General features: G+C 46.3%; 1 long non-coding RNA gene across 3 annotated transcripts in view; it reads left to right on the plus strand.

Annotated features, from left to right (window-relative positions):
* Positions 1–16,488, plus strand: part of LOC130297757 (uncharacterized) — a 101,577-nt gene extending 85,089 nt beyond the window's left edge. For all 3 annotated transcript variants that reach the window (XR_008849675.1, XR_008849676.1, XR_008849674.1), the window contains one exon: positions 16,291–16,488. This is a non-coding gene — a long non-coding RNA (uncharacterized LOC130297757). The remainder of the gene's footprint in view (positions 1–16,290) is intronic.
* Positions 16,489–16,815: the final 327 nt, after the last annotated feature.

Genomic DNA, 16,815 nt, shown 5'->3' on the forward strand with positions numbered 1-16,815 from the left:
CTTCTCACCTGGCTGGTCATGCTGGCATTAAGTCCTTACAGCTAATCTCCCGTCTGTATTGGTGGCCTACACTGGAGGGTGATGTCACTGATTTTGTTCGGGCTCGTACTGTTTGTTCCCGGGATAAAACTCCTCGCTAGAAGCCTGCTGGACTCCTCCATCCTTTGCCCGTCCCTGAGCAACCATGGTCCCAAATTGCCATGGATTTCATTACAGATCTTCCCGTATCCCATGGCAACACTGTCATCTGGGTGGTCGTTGATCGTTTCTCCAAAATGGCTCACTTCATTCCGCTTCCAGGCCTTCCTTCTGCGCCACAGTTGGCGAAGCAATTTTTTCTGCCGATTTTTCGTCTTCACGGGCTTCCCACGCATATCGTCTCGGATAGAGACGTAGTGTAATCAGACTGATGTAATCAGTTAAAGATCAAATTAAATTTCTCGTCCTCCTATCATCCCCAATCCAATGGACAAGTGGAAAGAGTAAACCAGATTCTTGGTGACTACTTGGGACATTTCGTCTCCTCCCGCCAAGATGATTGGGTCGACCTTCTGCCCTGGGCTGAATTCTCGTACAATTTCAAAAATTCTGAATCCTCCGCCAAATCCCCATTCTTTGTGGTGTACGGCCGTCACCCTCTATCCCCCCCCCCCTCCCCATTCCCACTTCTTCTGGAGTTCCTGCCGTGGATGAAGTAACCCAGGACTTCTCCGCTATCTGGAAGGAGACTCAAAAGTCGCTCCTACTGGCCTCATCTCGAATGAAGAGAAATGCAGATAAAAAGAGAAGAACTCCTCCTGTCTTTCTCCCTGGGGACAAAGTGTGGCTCTCTGCCAAATACATACGCTTTCGTGTCCCTAAATACAAGTTGGGTCCTCGCTACCTCGGTCCTTTAAAAATCAAGAATCAAATTAATTCAGTCTCTTACAAACTTCATCTTCCTTCTTCTCTTCGCATTCCTAACTCTTTCCATGTGTCTCTTCCCAAACCTCTTGTACTTAACCGCTTTTCTCCCAAGGTTACTGTTCCCGCTCCTGTTTCTGGCTCCTCTGACAAACAGATCCTCGCTGTCAAACAGATCCTCGCCTCCAAGGTGTTCAGAGGTAAAAAAAAATGTTTTGGTGGATTGGGAGAATTGCGGTCCTGAGGAAAGATCCTGGGAGCCTGAAGCCAACATCTTAGACAAGGACCTCATTGCCAGGTTTCTTGGCTCCAAAAAGAGGGGGAGACCTAAGGGGGGGGGGGTACTGTTACGCCGAGCGCTCCGGGTCCCCATCCTCTTCCAGAGCGCTTGCGGCATCTTCTGCCCTGCAGCGCTCCAGTCAGCAGCGCTGACCGGAGACGCTGCTCTGAGTCCCCCGGCGGGGATGCGATCTGCGCGGCAGGACGTGCCTGCCCGCGGGTCGCATCCCGTTCTTCTCACCTGTCCCGTTCCTCGGCTGTCACGTCCCGGCGTGCGCGGCCCCGCCTCTCTGAAATTTAAAGGGCCAGTGCACCATTAATTGGTGCCTGGCCCAATCAGTTGTTAATCACTCCCATTCTATATAAACCCACTTCCCCTTCCTGTCCTCGCCGGATCTTGTTGCCCTAGTGCCCTGAGAAAGCGTTTTGTGTATCCCAAGCCTGTGTATCCAGACCCTTGCCGTTGCCCCTGACTACGACCCATTGCTGCCTGCCCTGACCTTCTGCTTCGTCCGACCTTGCTTTTGCCTTGTCCCTGTGTACCGCGCCTGTCTCAGTGAGGTTGAGTCGCTATCGGTTGGAACGACCTGGGGGTTACCTGCCGCTGCAAGTCCATCCCGCTTTGCGGCGGGCTCTGGTGAAAACCAGTAACCCCTTAGATTCCGTTCCCCTGGTACGGCCCACGCCATCACCTCACTGACACAGAGGATCCACCACCAGTGTCCTCTCCGCATACCAGTCTGGATCCTGACAGTTATATTCTTGTATATAGGAGGCAGCATTATAGTAGTTATATTCTTGTATATAGGAGCAGTATTATAGTAGTTATATTCTTGTATATAGGAGGCAGTATTATAGTAGTTATATTCTTTTATATAGGAGCATTATTATAGTAGTTATATTCTTGTATATAGGAGGCAGTATTATAGTAGTTATATTCTTGTATATAGGAGCAGTATTATAGTAGTTATATTGTTGTATATAGGAGCAGTAATATAGAAGTATTTTCTTGTATATAGGAGCAGTATTATAGTAGTTATACTCTTGTATATAGGAGACAGTATTATAGTAGTTATATTCTTGTATATAGGAGCAGTATTATAATAGTTATATTCTTGTATATAGGAGGCAGTATTATAGTAGGTATATTCTTGTATATAGGAGCAGTATTATAGTAGTTATATTCTTGTATATAGGAGCAGTATTATAGTAGATATATTCTTGTATATAAGAGCAGTATTATAGTAGTTATATTCTTGTATATAAGAGCAGTATTATAGTAGTTATATTCTTGTATATAGGAGGCAGTATTATAGTAGTTATATTCTTGTATATTTGGGGCAGTATTATAGTAGTTATATTCTTGTATATAGGAGGCAGTATTATAGTAGTTATATTCTTGTATATTTGGGGCAGTATTATAGTAGTTATATTCTTTTATATAGGAGGCAGTATTATAGTAGTTATATTCTTGTATATAGGAGCAGTATTATAGTAGTTATATTGTTGTATATAGGAGCAGTAATATAGAAGTATTTTCTTGTATATAGGAGCAGTATTATAGTAGTTATACTCTTGTATATAGGAGACAGTATTATAGTAGTTATATTCTTGTATATAGGAGCAGTATTATAATAGTTATATTCTTGTATATAGGAGGCAGTATTATAGTAGGTATATTCTTGTATATAGGAGCAGTATTATAGTAGTTATATTCTTGTATATAGGAGCAGTATTATAGTAGATATATTCTTGTATATAAGAGCAGTATTATAGTAGTTATATTCTTGTATATAGGAGCAGTATTATAGTAGATATATTCTTGTATATAAGAGCAGTATTATAGTAGTTATATTCTTGTATATAGGAGGCAGTATTATAGTAGTTATATTCTTGTATATTTGGGGCAGTATTATAGTAGTTATATTCTTGTATATAGGAGGCAGTATTATAGTAGTTATATTCTTGTATATTTGGGGCAGTATTATAGTAGATATATTGTATTATAGAATTATTTTGAACCTTCACTATATGCTGCAGACTGTTGGGTATATAATGTGTTAAATGTAGAAGTTTTCTTTAGTACGAAAGTCTCACAAAGTGCTTGATCCTGACATTAAGTCACCGTAATCCCTGAGGGTAGTGGTGCCCAGATCATTCCTTTTATTACCAGCAGTCTGGAGGTTTGTCAAGGAGGTCATCATTCTGGAGATGTGAGGGATGCTGGGAATCTCCTCTGTGATTTGTGTTAAGTGTCTACATTAATAACTCCAGAGATATTTTATGATATGAAGACTATTTTGTTTCCTAGATCTGGGAGCCATTCGTGAATCAGGTTTAGTATCTAGTTGGAAGATGGTTGTATTAAATCTGACCCTGCTTCTCCACTATATAACTCTCACCCTGTGACTTCCAAATGATCAGTACACTCCTCTCGTGAAATACTCTGTACTGCTGTGGACCCTGCTCCTCCACTATATAACTCTCACCCTGTGACCTCCACATGATCAGCACACTCCTCTCCTGAAATACTCTGTACTGCTGTGGACCCTGCTCCTCCACTATATAACTCTCACCCTGTGACCTCCACATGATCAGTACACTCCTCTCCTGAAATACTCTGTACTGCTGTGGACCCTGCTCCTCCACTATATAACTCTCACCCTGTGACCTCCACATGATCAGTACACTCCTCTCCTGAAATACTCTCTACTGCTGTGGACCCTGCTTCTCCACTATATAACTCTCACCCTGTGACTTCCAAATGATCAGTGCATTCCTCTCGTGAAATACTCTGTACTGCTGTGGACCCTGCTCCTCCACTATATAACTCTCACCCTGTGACCTCCACATGATCAGTACACTCCTCTCCTGAAATACTCTGTACTGCTGTGGACCCTGCTCCCCTACTATATAACCCTCACCCTGTGACCTCCCACATGATCGGTACACTCCTCTCCTGAAATACTCTGTACTGCTGTGGACTCTGCTCCTCCACTATAAAACTCTCACCCTATGACCTCCACATGGTCAGCATACTCCTCTCCTGAAATACTCTGTACTGCTGTGTTCCTTGCTCCTCCACTATATAACTCTCATCCTGTGACCTCCACATGATCAGCACACTCCTCTCCTGAAATTCCCTGTACTACTGTGGACCCTGCTCCTTCACTATATAACTCTCACCCTGTGACCTCCACATGATCAGTACACTACTCTCCTGAAATACTCTGTACTGCTGTGGACCCTGCTCCTCCACTATATAACTCTCACCCTGTAACCTCCACATGATCAGCACAATCCTCTCCTGAAGTACTCTGCACTGCTGTGGACCCTGCTCCTCCACTATATGACTCTCACCCTGTGACCTCCACATGATAAACACACACCTCTAATGATATACTCTGTACTGCTGTGGACCCTGCTCCTCTACTATATAATCCTCACCCTGTGACCTCCCACATGATCGGTACACTCCTCTCCTGAAATACTCTGTACTGCTGTGGACTCTGCTCCTCCACTATATAACTCTCACCCTATGACCTCCACATGGTCAGCATACTCCTCTCCTGAAATACTCTGTATTGCTGTGTTCCTTGCTCCTCCACTATATAACTCTCATCCTGTTGTCACGATGCCGGCTGGCAGGAGGTGGATCCTCTGTGCCAGAGAGGGATTGGCGTGGACCGTGCTAGTGGACCGGTTCTAAGTCACTACTGGTTTTCACCAGAGCCCGCCGCAAAGCGGGATGGACTTGCTGCGGCGGTAGTGACCAGGTCGTATCCACTAGCAACGGCTCAACCTCTCTGGCTGCTGAAGATAGGCGCGGTACAAGGGAGTAGACAGAAGCAAGGTCGGACGTAGCAGAAGGTCGGGGGCAGGCGGCAAGGTTCGTAGTCAGGGTGGATAGCAGTAGTACTGGTACACAGGCTTTGGACACACAAAACGCTTTCACTGGCACAAGGCAACAAGATCCGGCAAGGAAGTGCATGGGAGGAGGTCAGATAAAGGCAGGGAGCAGATGGAAGCCAATTAAGCTAATTGGGCCAGGCACCAATCATTGGTGCACTGGCCCTTTAAGTCTCAGGGAGCTGGCGCGCGCGCGCCCTAGAGTGCGGAGCCGCGCGCGCCAGCACATGACAGCAGGGGACGGGAACGGGTAAGTGACCTGGGATGCGATTCGCGAGCGGGCGCGTCCCGCTGTGCGAATCGCATCCCCGACGGCCATGACAGTGCAGCGCTCCCGGTCAGCGGGACCGACCGGGGCGCTGCGGAGAGAGAGACGCCGTACGCGCTCCGGGGAGGAGCGGGGACCCGGAGCGCTAGGCGTAACAGTACCCCCCCCCCTTAGGTCTCCCCTTCTCTTTGTCCGGTAACTGCCTCCCCTGGGATGAGGACACCGGGAAAGGATGGAGGGATTCCTCAACGGCAGGCAGTACAGCAGGAGTGGGAATGGGGAGGGAGGGCAGAGGGCGAGGCCTGGCACGGGGCAGTGTGACACCAGGACGAGGGCCATGAGGAGGCACCGAGGCTTGCCTGACTGGACTGGGAGGGGGGGAGAGGCACTTCTTAAGGCGGGCAGAGTCCATAACGACCTTAGGGAGACCGGATACAGGAGGAACCACAGGGTCACGGCAGGGAGTACTGGTAACCGGTTTAAGGCAGTCCTTGAAGCAAGAGGTACCCCAGCTCTTGATCTCCCCTGTGGACCAATCCAGGGTTGGGGAATGGTGTAGAAGCCAGGGTAGTCCAAGGAGAACTTCAGAAGTGCAATTGGGGAGGACCAAAAACTCAATTTTCTCATGATGAGGTCCGATGCACATTAGGAGGGGCTTCGTGCGGAAACGCACGGTGCAATCCAACCTGGCTCCGTTGACCGCGGAAATGTGGAGTGGCTTGACAAGACGGGTCACCGGGATGCGGAATTTATTCACCAAGGACTCCCGAATAAAATTCCCAGAGGCACCAGAGTCCAGGCAGGCCACGGCTGAGAGGGAAGAGCTGGCTGAAGAAGAAATCCGTACAGGCACCGTGAGACGTGGAGAAGCAGACTTAGAGCCAAGAGACGCCACACCCACGTGAGCTGGGTGCGTGCGTACGTTTCCCAGGCGTGGAGGACGGATAGGGCAATCCACCAAGAAATGCTCGGTACTGGCACAGTACAGACAAAGATTCTCTTCCTTACGGCGATTCCTCTCTTCCAGGGTCAGGCGAGACCGATCCACTTGCATGGCCTCCTCGGCGGGAGGCCTAGGCGCAGATTGCAATGGAGACTGTGGGAGAGGTGTCCAGAGATCTAAGTCTTTTTCCTGGCGGAGCTCTTGATGCCTCTCAGAAAAACGCATGTCAATGCGAGTGGCTAGATGAATGAGTTCATGCAGGTTGGTAGGAGTATCTCGTGCGGCCAGAACATCTTTAATGTTGCTGGATAGGCCTTTTTTAAAGGTCGCGCAGAGGGCCTCATTATTCCAGGAAAGTTCAGAAGCAAGAGTACGGAATTGTATGGCGTACTCGCCAACGGAAGAATTACCCTGGACCAGGTTCAACAGGGCAGTCTCAGCAGAAGAGGCTCGGGCAGGTTCCTCAAAGACACTTCGAATTTCCGAGAAGAAGGAGTGTACAGAGGCAGTGACGGGGTCATTGCGGTCCCAGAGCGGTGTGGCCCATGACAGGGCTTTTCCAGACAGAAGGCTGACTACGAAAGCCACCTTAGACCTTTCAGTAGGAAACTGATCCGACATCATCTCCAAATGCAGGGAACATTGCGAAAGAAAGCCACGGCAAAACTTAGAGTCCCCATTAAATTTGTCCGGCAAGGACAGGCGGAGGCTAGGAGTGGTCACTCGCTGCGGAGGAGGTGCAGGAGCTGGCGGAGGAGATGGTTGCTGCTGCTGTAGCTGAGACTGAATCTGCTGTAGCTGCGACTGGAGTTGCTGAGTCATGGTGGTCAAGTACGACAGCTGGTGATCTTGTTGGGCAATCTGTCGGGCTTGCTGGGCGACCAGTGTGGGGAGGTCGGCGACAACAGGCAGAGGAACTTCAGCGGGATCCATGGCCGGATCTACTGTCATGATGCCGGCTGGCAGGAGGTGGATCCTCTGTGCCAGAGAGGGATTGGCGTGGACCGTGCTAGTGGACCGGTTCTAAGTCACTACTGGTTTTCACCAGAGCCCGCCGCAAAGCGGGATGGACTTGCTGCGGCGGTAGTGACCAGGTCGTATCCACTAGCAACGGCTCAACCTCTCTGGCTGCTGAAGATAGGCGCGGTACAAGGGAGTAGACAGAAGCAAGGTCGGACGTAGCAGAAGGTCGGGGGCAGGCGGCAAGGTTCGTAGTCAGGGTGGATAGCAGTAGTACTGGTACACAGGCTTTGGACACACAAAACGCTTTCACTGGCACAAGGCAACAAGATCCGGCAAGGAAGTGCATGGGAGGAGGTCAGATAAAGGCAGGGAGCAGATGGAAGCCAATTAAGCTAATTGGGCCAGGCACCAATCATTGGTGCACTGGCCCTTTAAGTCTCAGGGAGCTGGCGCGCGCGCGCCCTAGAGAGCGGAGCCGCGCGCCAGCACATGACAGCAGGGGACGGGAACGGGTAAGTGACCTGGGATGCGATTCGCGAGCGGGCGCGTCCCGCTGTGCGAATCGCATCCCCGACGGCCATGACAGTGCAGCGCTCCCGGTCAGCGGGACCGACCGGGGCGCTGCGGAGAGAGAGACGCCGTACGCGCTCCGGGGAGGAGCGGGGACCCGGAGCGCTAGGCGTAACACCTGTGACCTCCACATGATCAGCACACTCCTCTCCTGAAATTCCCTGTACTACTGTGGACCCTGCTCCTCCACTTTATAACTCTCACCCTGTGACCTCCACATGATCAGTACACTACTCTCCTGAAATACTCTGTACTGCTGTGGACCCTGCTCCTCCACTATATAACTCTCACCCTGTAACCTCCACATGATCAGCACAATCCTCTCCTGAAATACTCTGCACTGCTGTGGACCCTGCTCCTCCACTATATACCTCTCACCCTGTGACCTCCATATGATCAGTACACTCCTCTCCTGAAATACTCTGTACTGCTGTCGACCCTGCTCTTCTACTATATAACTCTCACCCTGTGACCTCCCACATGATCGTTACACTCCTCTCCTGAAATACTCTGTACTGCTGTGGACTCTGCTCCTCCACTATATAACTCTCACCCTGTGACCTCCATATGGTCAACATACTCCTCTCCTGAAATACTCTGTACTGCTGTGTACCTTGCTCCTCCACTATATAACTCTCATCCTGTGACCTCCACATGATCAGCACACTCCTCTCCTGAAATACTATGTACTGCTGTGGACCCTGCTCCTCCACTATATAACTCTCACACTGTTACTCCTACATGATCAGCACACTCCTCTCCTGAAATTCTCTGCACTGCTGTGGACCCTGCTCCTCCACTATATGACTCTCACCCTGTGACCTCCACATGATCAGTACACTCCTCTCCTGACATACTCTGTACTGTACTGCTGTGGCCCCTGCTCCTCCACTATATAATTCTCACCCTGTGACCTCCACTATGTAATTCTCATCCTGTGACCTCCACATGATCAGTGTACTCCTCTCCTGAAATACTCTGTACTGCTGTGGACCCTGCTCCTCTACTATAAAACTCTCACCCTGTGACCTCCAGATAATCAGTACAATCCTCTCCTGAAATACTCTGCACTGCTGTGGACCCTGCTCCTCCACTATATAACTCTCACCCTGTGACCTCCACATGATCAGTACACTGCTCTCCTGAAATACTCTGTACTGCTGTGGACCCTGCTCCTCCACTATATAACTCTCACCCTGTGACCTCCACTATATAATTCTCACCCTGTGACCTCCACATGATCAGTACACCCCTCTCCTGAAATACTCTGTACTGCTGTTGACCCTTCTCCTCCACAATGTAACTCTCACCCTGTCAGGGACAGGTTAACGTAGGGGCTGATGGATCTGCTGCTCCAGGCCCTTACCTGAAAATAGGGGCAGCCATACTTTAAGAATTTTTTTTTCTGCCGCTCACGCTTGTTCTTTAATGGGGTTAACATCGCTATGACGTGGTGTGAAACTGCCTGTCAGCCATCTGCATTTTAGACCTATGCTGTCTGCAAAATACAAATAAGATCTTCACTACTTGGTGAGTGCCATTTTTGTTTGTTTTTTCATAAGCTATCTAGGGCATTATGTCTACTTTGGAGCACATAATTTTTAATCACAGGGAAGACTTTTAATAGGCTGTTGATGGTTGGTGTGAATGGGAGGCAGTACCGACTGATTCGCTTTGCTTCCAATTGTGTCTAACATGTTTGTCCTGCAGATGCTGAGGAGATGAGTTTTGGCTAGAGGTTTTCATGACATTCTTAGCTGGATGGAGAAGAAATGGAAAAAAAACGATAGTATACAGATCCTGTGCAAAGCTGGTATCAACTTCTATATGGTCCTCTATATAATAACTTATATGGCCTACAGATCCTGTGCACAGCTGGTATCTACCTCTATATAGTCATGTATATAATAACTTATATGGCGTACAGATCCTGTGCACAGCTGGTATCTACCTCTATATAGTCATGTATATAATCACTTGTATGGTATACAGACCCTGTGTACTGCCGGTATCTACCTCTATATGATCCTGTAGATAATCACTTATATGGTATACAGATCCTGTTTACAGCTGGTATCTACCTCTATATGGTCACTATATGTACTGTGTACAGTAGTTTTATTCAGTAATAGTGATAGTTCATAAGTCATTCACTTTGTGATGTATAGTAGGTTCCTTATGTACCTATATTATTTGGCTCTTGTATTATAGTGTATAGTGGCTTTTACTTAGTATTGTGATACTATCCACTGTTGTGATACTGTTATTAGTAATATTGGTTCTGGTATTCAGGATTTGGTCAGTAACAGTATGATGGTTATATGTATCATGATAATATTCCTCCTAGTATGATGATTATATGTATGGTGATAATATTCCTCCTTGTATACTGGTATTATTGGTAATATTAGTCTCAGTATACAGGATTTGGTCAGTAATAGTATGATGGTAATATAAATGGTGATACTACTCCTCCTTGTATATTGGTATTATTGGTAATATTGGTCAGTATACAGGATTTGGTCAGAAACAGTTTGATGTAATATATATGGTGATAATATTCCTCCTTATATGCTGGTATTCTTGGTCATGGAAAAATACTAATGTTAACGATATATTTTTATTTGAGTGTTGTTGAGATGGGTGGAATAGAGTGGGGTGGGATCAGACGGCAGCGATCACCTGCAGGAGAGGTCAGTGCTGGGACCGTGCACATGGGGCAGGCTGGCCTGAGCATTGTGTGCATGGGATGTGAGCGTTATCTAGCTACATACCTATATAGCTACCTGGGTATCTACCTACCTAGTGGGCTAGCCTATCTACCTAGCTATGTACCTACACCTATCTAGCAAACAACTGAATTAGCTAGCCACCTACCTACCTGCTGCATTTATCCCAAAAATATTGCCCTGATTGATTAATCTTGATCCTATACGTGAGTGAACCCCTTACATAGAATGGCTTCATTGGATGTGCTGCTCCTATCTTGCTTACCTACCTACCTGGCTACCCAGCTAGCTAGCTACCGGGCTACCTACCTATGTCACAATATGTATCATACTTTGTCACACATAATGAAAATAAATGGACTCCTCCCACCACACACCAATCGCCTCCCACCAACAAAAGGGATGGCTGTGCCCCCTCCCACACACCAATCACCTCCCACCACCACAAGCAGGACATGCCCTCTTGTGGTGGTGGGAGGTGATTGGTGTGTGGTGGGAGGTGATTGGTATTTGGTGGGAGGTGATTGGTGTGTGTTGGTAGGTGATTGTTGTGTGGTGGGAGGTGATTTGTGTGTGGTGGGAGGTGATTGGTGTGTGGTGGGAGGTGATTGGTGTGTGGTGGGAGGTGATTGGTATGTGGTGGGAGGTGATTGGTGTGTGTTGGGAGGTGATTGGTGTGTGGTGGGAGGTGATTGGTGTGTGGTGGGAGGTGATTGGTGTGTGGTGGGAGGTGATTGGTGTGTGGTGGGAGGTGATAGGGGATAAGATGTCTGTGGGCGAAGTACCCTTTAATTTACTTTTTTATTTAAAATCACAGAAGACATATCTAATTTAGAGCGCTGACGCATTTTGGGGGAATGATCCAAAGTCATAGGTACGTTCCAGTTTAACAAAGGCCAAAATGTATTGAGTAAATAAATACAACAACTTAATGGACTCATTATTTGTGTAGAATCTAGAAGAAAACGTTGTTATATGTTATGTCGCAACTCAATACGGATTTATTTATTTCACAATGTGATATCTTGGGATGATAAAGAAAATGCTTCGATATCTGAGATATCCTAAATATGGCCGACCCTGGACCCACATAATCCGCACTGACATTGATACTGGGCGTCCTGGTGCTCATCGCCGGCCGGACACTGGTACAGCTCTGACTTCTTATTCCCCCGGCTCCATAGACCGCAAGTGGCTTAAAATGTCGCTATTTTTGTCCTCCACGGCAATTTTTTCAAACTTTTTTACCCACACGTCCAACTTTCAAGTGTCGCGGTTAATCCCCGAGTCATCCGACCCAGAAACACTTGGCTGCTGCTAAATAAAGATATCTTGTTCAATTCCGAAGGTAACGAAAAAAACGTGAAGTGTCGCCATCTGTTCTCCCGAAATCAGCGAACAACAGAACAGGTGTGAATACAAATGAAGGAGCTGCTGATGACTGCGCAGGGCGGGGTTAACCTTCTCACCGCCGGGATCCCTCATACTCAAAAGTCAACTGGTCGTCAGCTTCAGAGGGGCCCGTGGACTTCTCATGGTCTCCATTGTACCTCAAGGGTCTCCCTGAAGCCTCACCTGAGTAATCCATCCTGAGAGAAAGACTGTTACCATAAATCTACTGGATACTCCAACTTATGGTAAAATCACAGACATTAACCCCTTAAGGACCAGGGGGTTTTCCGTTTTTGCACTTTCATTTTTTCCTCCTTACCTTTAAAAAATCATAACTCTTTCAATTTTGCACCTAAAAATCCATATGATGCTTATTTTTTGCGCCACCAATTCTACTTTGTAATGACGTCAGTCATTTTGCCCAAAAATCTACGGTGAAACAGAAAAAAAAATCATTGAGTGCGACAGAATTGAAAAAACCCGCCGTTTTGTAACTTTTGGGGGCTTCCGTTTCTACGTAGTACATTTTTCGGTAAAAATGACACATTTTCTTTATTCTGTAGGTCCATACAGTTATAATGATCCCCTACTTATATAGGTTGGATTTTGTCGTACTTCTGGAAAAAATCATAACTACATGCACGAAAATTAATACGTTTAAAATTGTCATCTTCTGACCCCTATAATTTTTTCATTTTTCCGCGTATGGGGCGGTATGAGGGCTCATTTTTTTGCGCCGTCATCTGAAGTTTTTAACGGTACCATTTTTGCATTGATCGGACTTATTGATCGCTTTTTATTCATTTTTAAATTATATAAAAAGTGCCAAAAAATGCACTATTTTGGACATTGGAGTTTTTTTTGCGCATACACCATCGACTGTGCGGTTTAATTAACGATATATTTTTATAATTTGGACATTTCCGCACGCAGTGATACCATATATATTTATTTTTATTTACACTGTGGTTTTTTTTATGGGAAAAGGGGGGTGATTCAAACTTTTAATAGGGGAGGGGTTAAATGATCTTTATTCACTTTTTTTTTCACTTTTTTTTTGCAGTGTTATAGCTCCCATAGGGACCTATAACACTGCACACACTGATCATTGTTATCCCATAGGGACCTATAACACTGTACACACTGATCATTGTTATCCCATAGGGACCTATAACACTGCACACACTGATCATTGTTATCCCATAGGGACCTATAACACTGCACGCACTGATCATTGTTATCCCATAGGGACCTATAACACTGCACACACTGATCTCTTATACTGATCATTGTTATCCCATAGGGACCTATAACACTGCACACACTGATCATTGTTATCCCATAGGGACCTATAACACTGCACACACTGATCATTGTTATCCCATAGGGACCTATAACACTGCACACACTGATCATTGTTATCCCATAGGGACCTATAACACTTCACACACTGATCTCTTATACTGATCATTGTTATCCCATAGGGACCTATAACACTGCACACACTGATCTCTTATGTTGATCATTATTATCCCATAGGGGCCTATAACACTGCACACACTGATCTCTTATACTGATCATTGTTATCCCATAGGGACCTATAACACTTCACACACTGATCTCTTATACTGATCATTGTTATCCCATAGGGACCTATAACACTGCACACACTGATCTCTTATGTTGATCATTATTATCCCATAGGGACCTATAACACTGCACACACTGATCATTGTTATCCCATAGGGACCTATAACACTGCACACACTGATCATTATTATCCCATAGGGACCTATAACACTGCACACACTGATCATTGTTATCCCATAGGGACCTATAACACTTCACACACTGATCTCTTATACTGATCATTGTTATCCCATAGGGACCTATAACACTGCACACACTGATTGTTCACATTGATCACTGGTTTCTCATGGGAAACCAGTGATCGATGATTCTGCCGCTTGACTACTCGGCGGAGGCGATCGGACAGCAAGGAGGCAGGTAGGGACCCTCCCTCTGTCCTGCAAGCTGTTCGGGATGCCGCGATTTCACCGCGGCTATCCCGAACAGCCCACTGAGCTAACCGGCAGTTTTTACTTTTACTTTTAGCCGCGTGGCTCAGCTTTGAGCGTGCGGCTAAAGGGTTTATAGCGCACGGCACCGCGATCAGTGCCGCGCGCTATTAGCGGCCGGGTCCCGGCTTCACTATGACGCCGGGCCCGCCGTGATATGATGCGGGGTCACCGTGGGACCCCGCGTTATATCACGGGAGTGGGACCAAGGACGCGGACTGACGCGTTTTGGGTAATGGTCAATTGTCAAGACAAGATGCACGACAAAGGCCAGTACTTGTTACTCTAATAAATATCACAACCTTATTCATTCATTTTTTATTTTAAATCATAGAAATTTTTATCAAAAGGAGAGGACGTCACACATTTCGGGTAATGGTCCTTAGTCATAGCTATTCTTCAGTTCAAGCAAGACAAAGGCCAATACTTATTAATCTAATAGATATAACTGTATATGTTGATTATTTTCTTCTTTAAAATTACAGATATTATCCCAATAGAGAGTGCTGACGCGTTTCGGGTAATGATCCTTAGTCATAGCTATCCTCCAGTTCAAGCCAGTACTTATTAATCTAATAAATAGGACAGCTTTATAGATTCATTTTTATTCAAAATCATAGCATACCATAGGGGAGGGCTGACGCATTTCGGGTAATGATCTTGAGGCATAGCTGAAGCAGGACCAAGGCCTGTAGTTATTGATCTAATGGATTGGACAAGTTTATAATACCAAAAGGAGTCATTTCCTACGACAATCCTTCATAGCTCTTTGCCGCTTCTAGCAGCAGGACTACCAGCACTCACCAAATATAAGGGCTGTCCATACACTTCAATGATATGGCACGCGTTTCTGATACCAGCCTTAATGTTTAGCAGGTGTATGGCTGTTGTCATAACAGTTCATGTCATATCCCTCAAAAAAATATTATATATTACTCAGTCTCCAATCCTGATCATGTTCATATAATATTTATCTGTCTAGCACCTATATTTCTCACACAAATACCTTCTATCTGTTGCTACTTTGGTTTGTCATCCTGTTCTTTGGAGGGGCGTGTCCTCACTCTGCATGACTCCTCCCCCTCCTCCCTGAGTCTGCTGTGCCGAGTCTCTTCATCCAATCACTGCAGGCTGCTCTGTAACCCCTTCCTCTCTGGATCTCCTCATCCAATCACTGCAGGCTGCTCTGTTACCCCTTCCTCTCTGGGTCTCCTCATCCAATCACTGCAGGCTGCTCTGTAACCCCTTCCTCTCTGGATCTCCTCATCCAATCACTGCAGGCTGCTCTGTAACCCCTTCCTCTCTGGGTCTCCTCATCCAATCACTGCAGGCTGCTCTGTAACCCCTTCCTCTCTGGGTCTCCTCATCCAATCACTGCAGGCTGCTCTGTAACCCCTTCCTCTCTGGTCTCCTCATCCAATCACTGCAGGCTGCTCTGTAACCCCTTCCTCTCTGGGTCTCTTCATCCAATCACTGCAGGCTGCACTGTAACCCTTTCCTCTCTGTTTTCATGCTGCAGTCTGATAGGACAAGAGTGAGCACAGAGAAGTGATAGCCCCGCCCTCACTTCCTGAACTTTGTCCCTGCCTGTGCTTCAGCTGGGACAGAGATGATGTTGCAGCCGGACAGGATTATGAAATGGATGGTATGGGGACCCCTAGTGGTCTATATAAGTGTATTAGAAAGGTGAATGTTTTGCCAAGATGTACGACATATAATGAGTATTTGATTCTGGCAGTGCCCATTTAGAAAAATCAGGCTGCCAACGCATTTCTGTTACCATCTCATATTAAGCAGTGGGATGGCCGTCACTTCTCAATCTCATGACAAAGTAACGCATTTCAGACAATGAGCCTTAGTCAAAGCTCTGGCAGTGGAGAGGCCTTCAGTCCTACATCCATAACAGATTAATAATCCACATTACAGCTGTAACAGATAAAAGAACCACATACAGGACTCAGGCTGCTGAAGCGTTTCAGATACTGGTCCTTTTCAGATCCTTTTCATCTGATGAGGTCACAGATCAAATGAATCGGCTTTTATCAGAAACGGAGAGAGGTAAGTGTTCCCCTTAATATGGAACAGCTGATGCCATGAGGATGTTGTCACAAAGGATTAATAATATAGCTTTATTTTATAAGGAGTAACTGAGACGCGTTAATAGAAGATTAAACAAAATATTAAAGCCTGCAGTTTTCTTATTGGCCACTAGATGTCAGCACAACGGATTGGTAAACCAGAACATTTCATTTACAGCTGCTGCAAAGAAGATGTCAGTATTGGAGAAAGTTCTGAGGAACGCCTGAGAAATAAGACAGATTCAGCCAGAGGTGTTCAGTGGGGAACTACAACTCTCAGCATGCCGGGCTATAACAGTCTGACCATGAAGCACAGAGTCCAGCCAGCGGTGAGGTGAATGTCATCGCCATCTAGTGGTCGTAAGTGGCATGTATATCCCTTTCAGGTAATTACAACTCACCTCACCATTGTGGAGATGGCAGTGTCCTGGTATGTGAGGGGTTAATCTGGAGGATGGTCCTGCACGTGGTCACATGACCAGACCAACATTAAAGACAGCTGCCTCAGATTACATGTGACTATTCAGAGATCGGATGATGGGGGTGAGCCTGAGCAAAAGGTTACACTGTCTGTCATAGGTGTAATAATCTGCAGGATATATCACTATCAGGAGGAGGAGAGGACAGAGCGATGTTCTGCAGATCTGTAGAGAGGTCAGTGGTGTAATAATCTGCAGGATATATCACTATGTATCAGGAGGAG

This window comes from Hyla sarda, chromosome 13 (assembly GCF_029499605.1).
Source record: "Hyla sarda isolate aHylSar1 chromosome 13, aHylSar1.hap1, whole genome shotgun sequence".
Taxonomy (NCBI): domain Eukaryota; kingdom Metazoa; phylum Chordata; class Amphibia; order Anura; family Hylidae; genus Hyla; species Hyla sarda.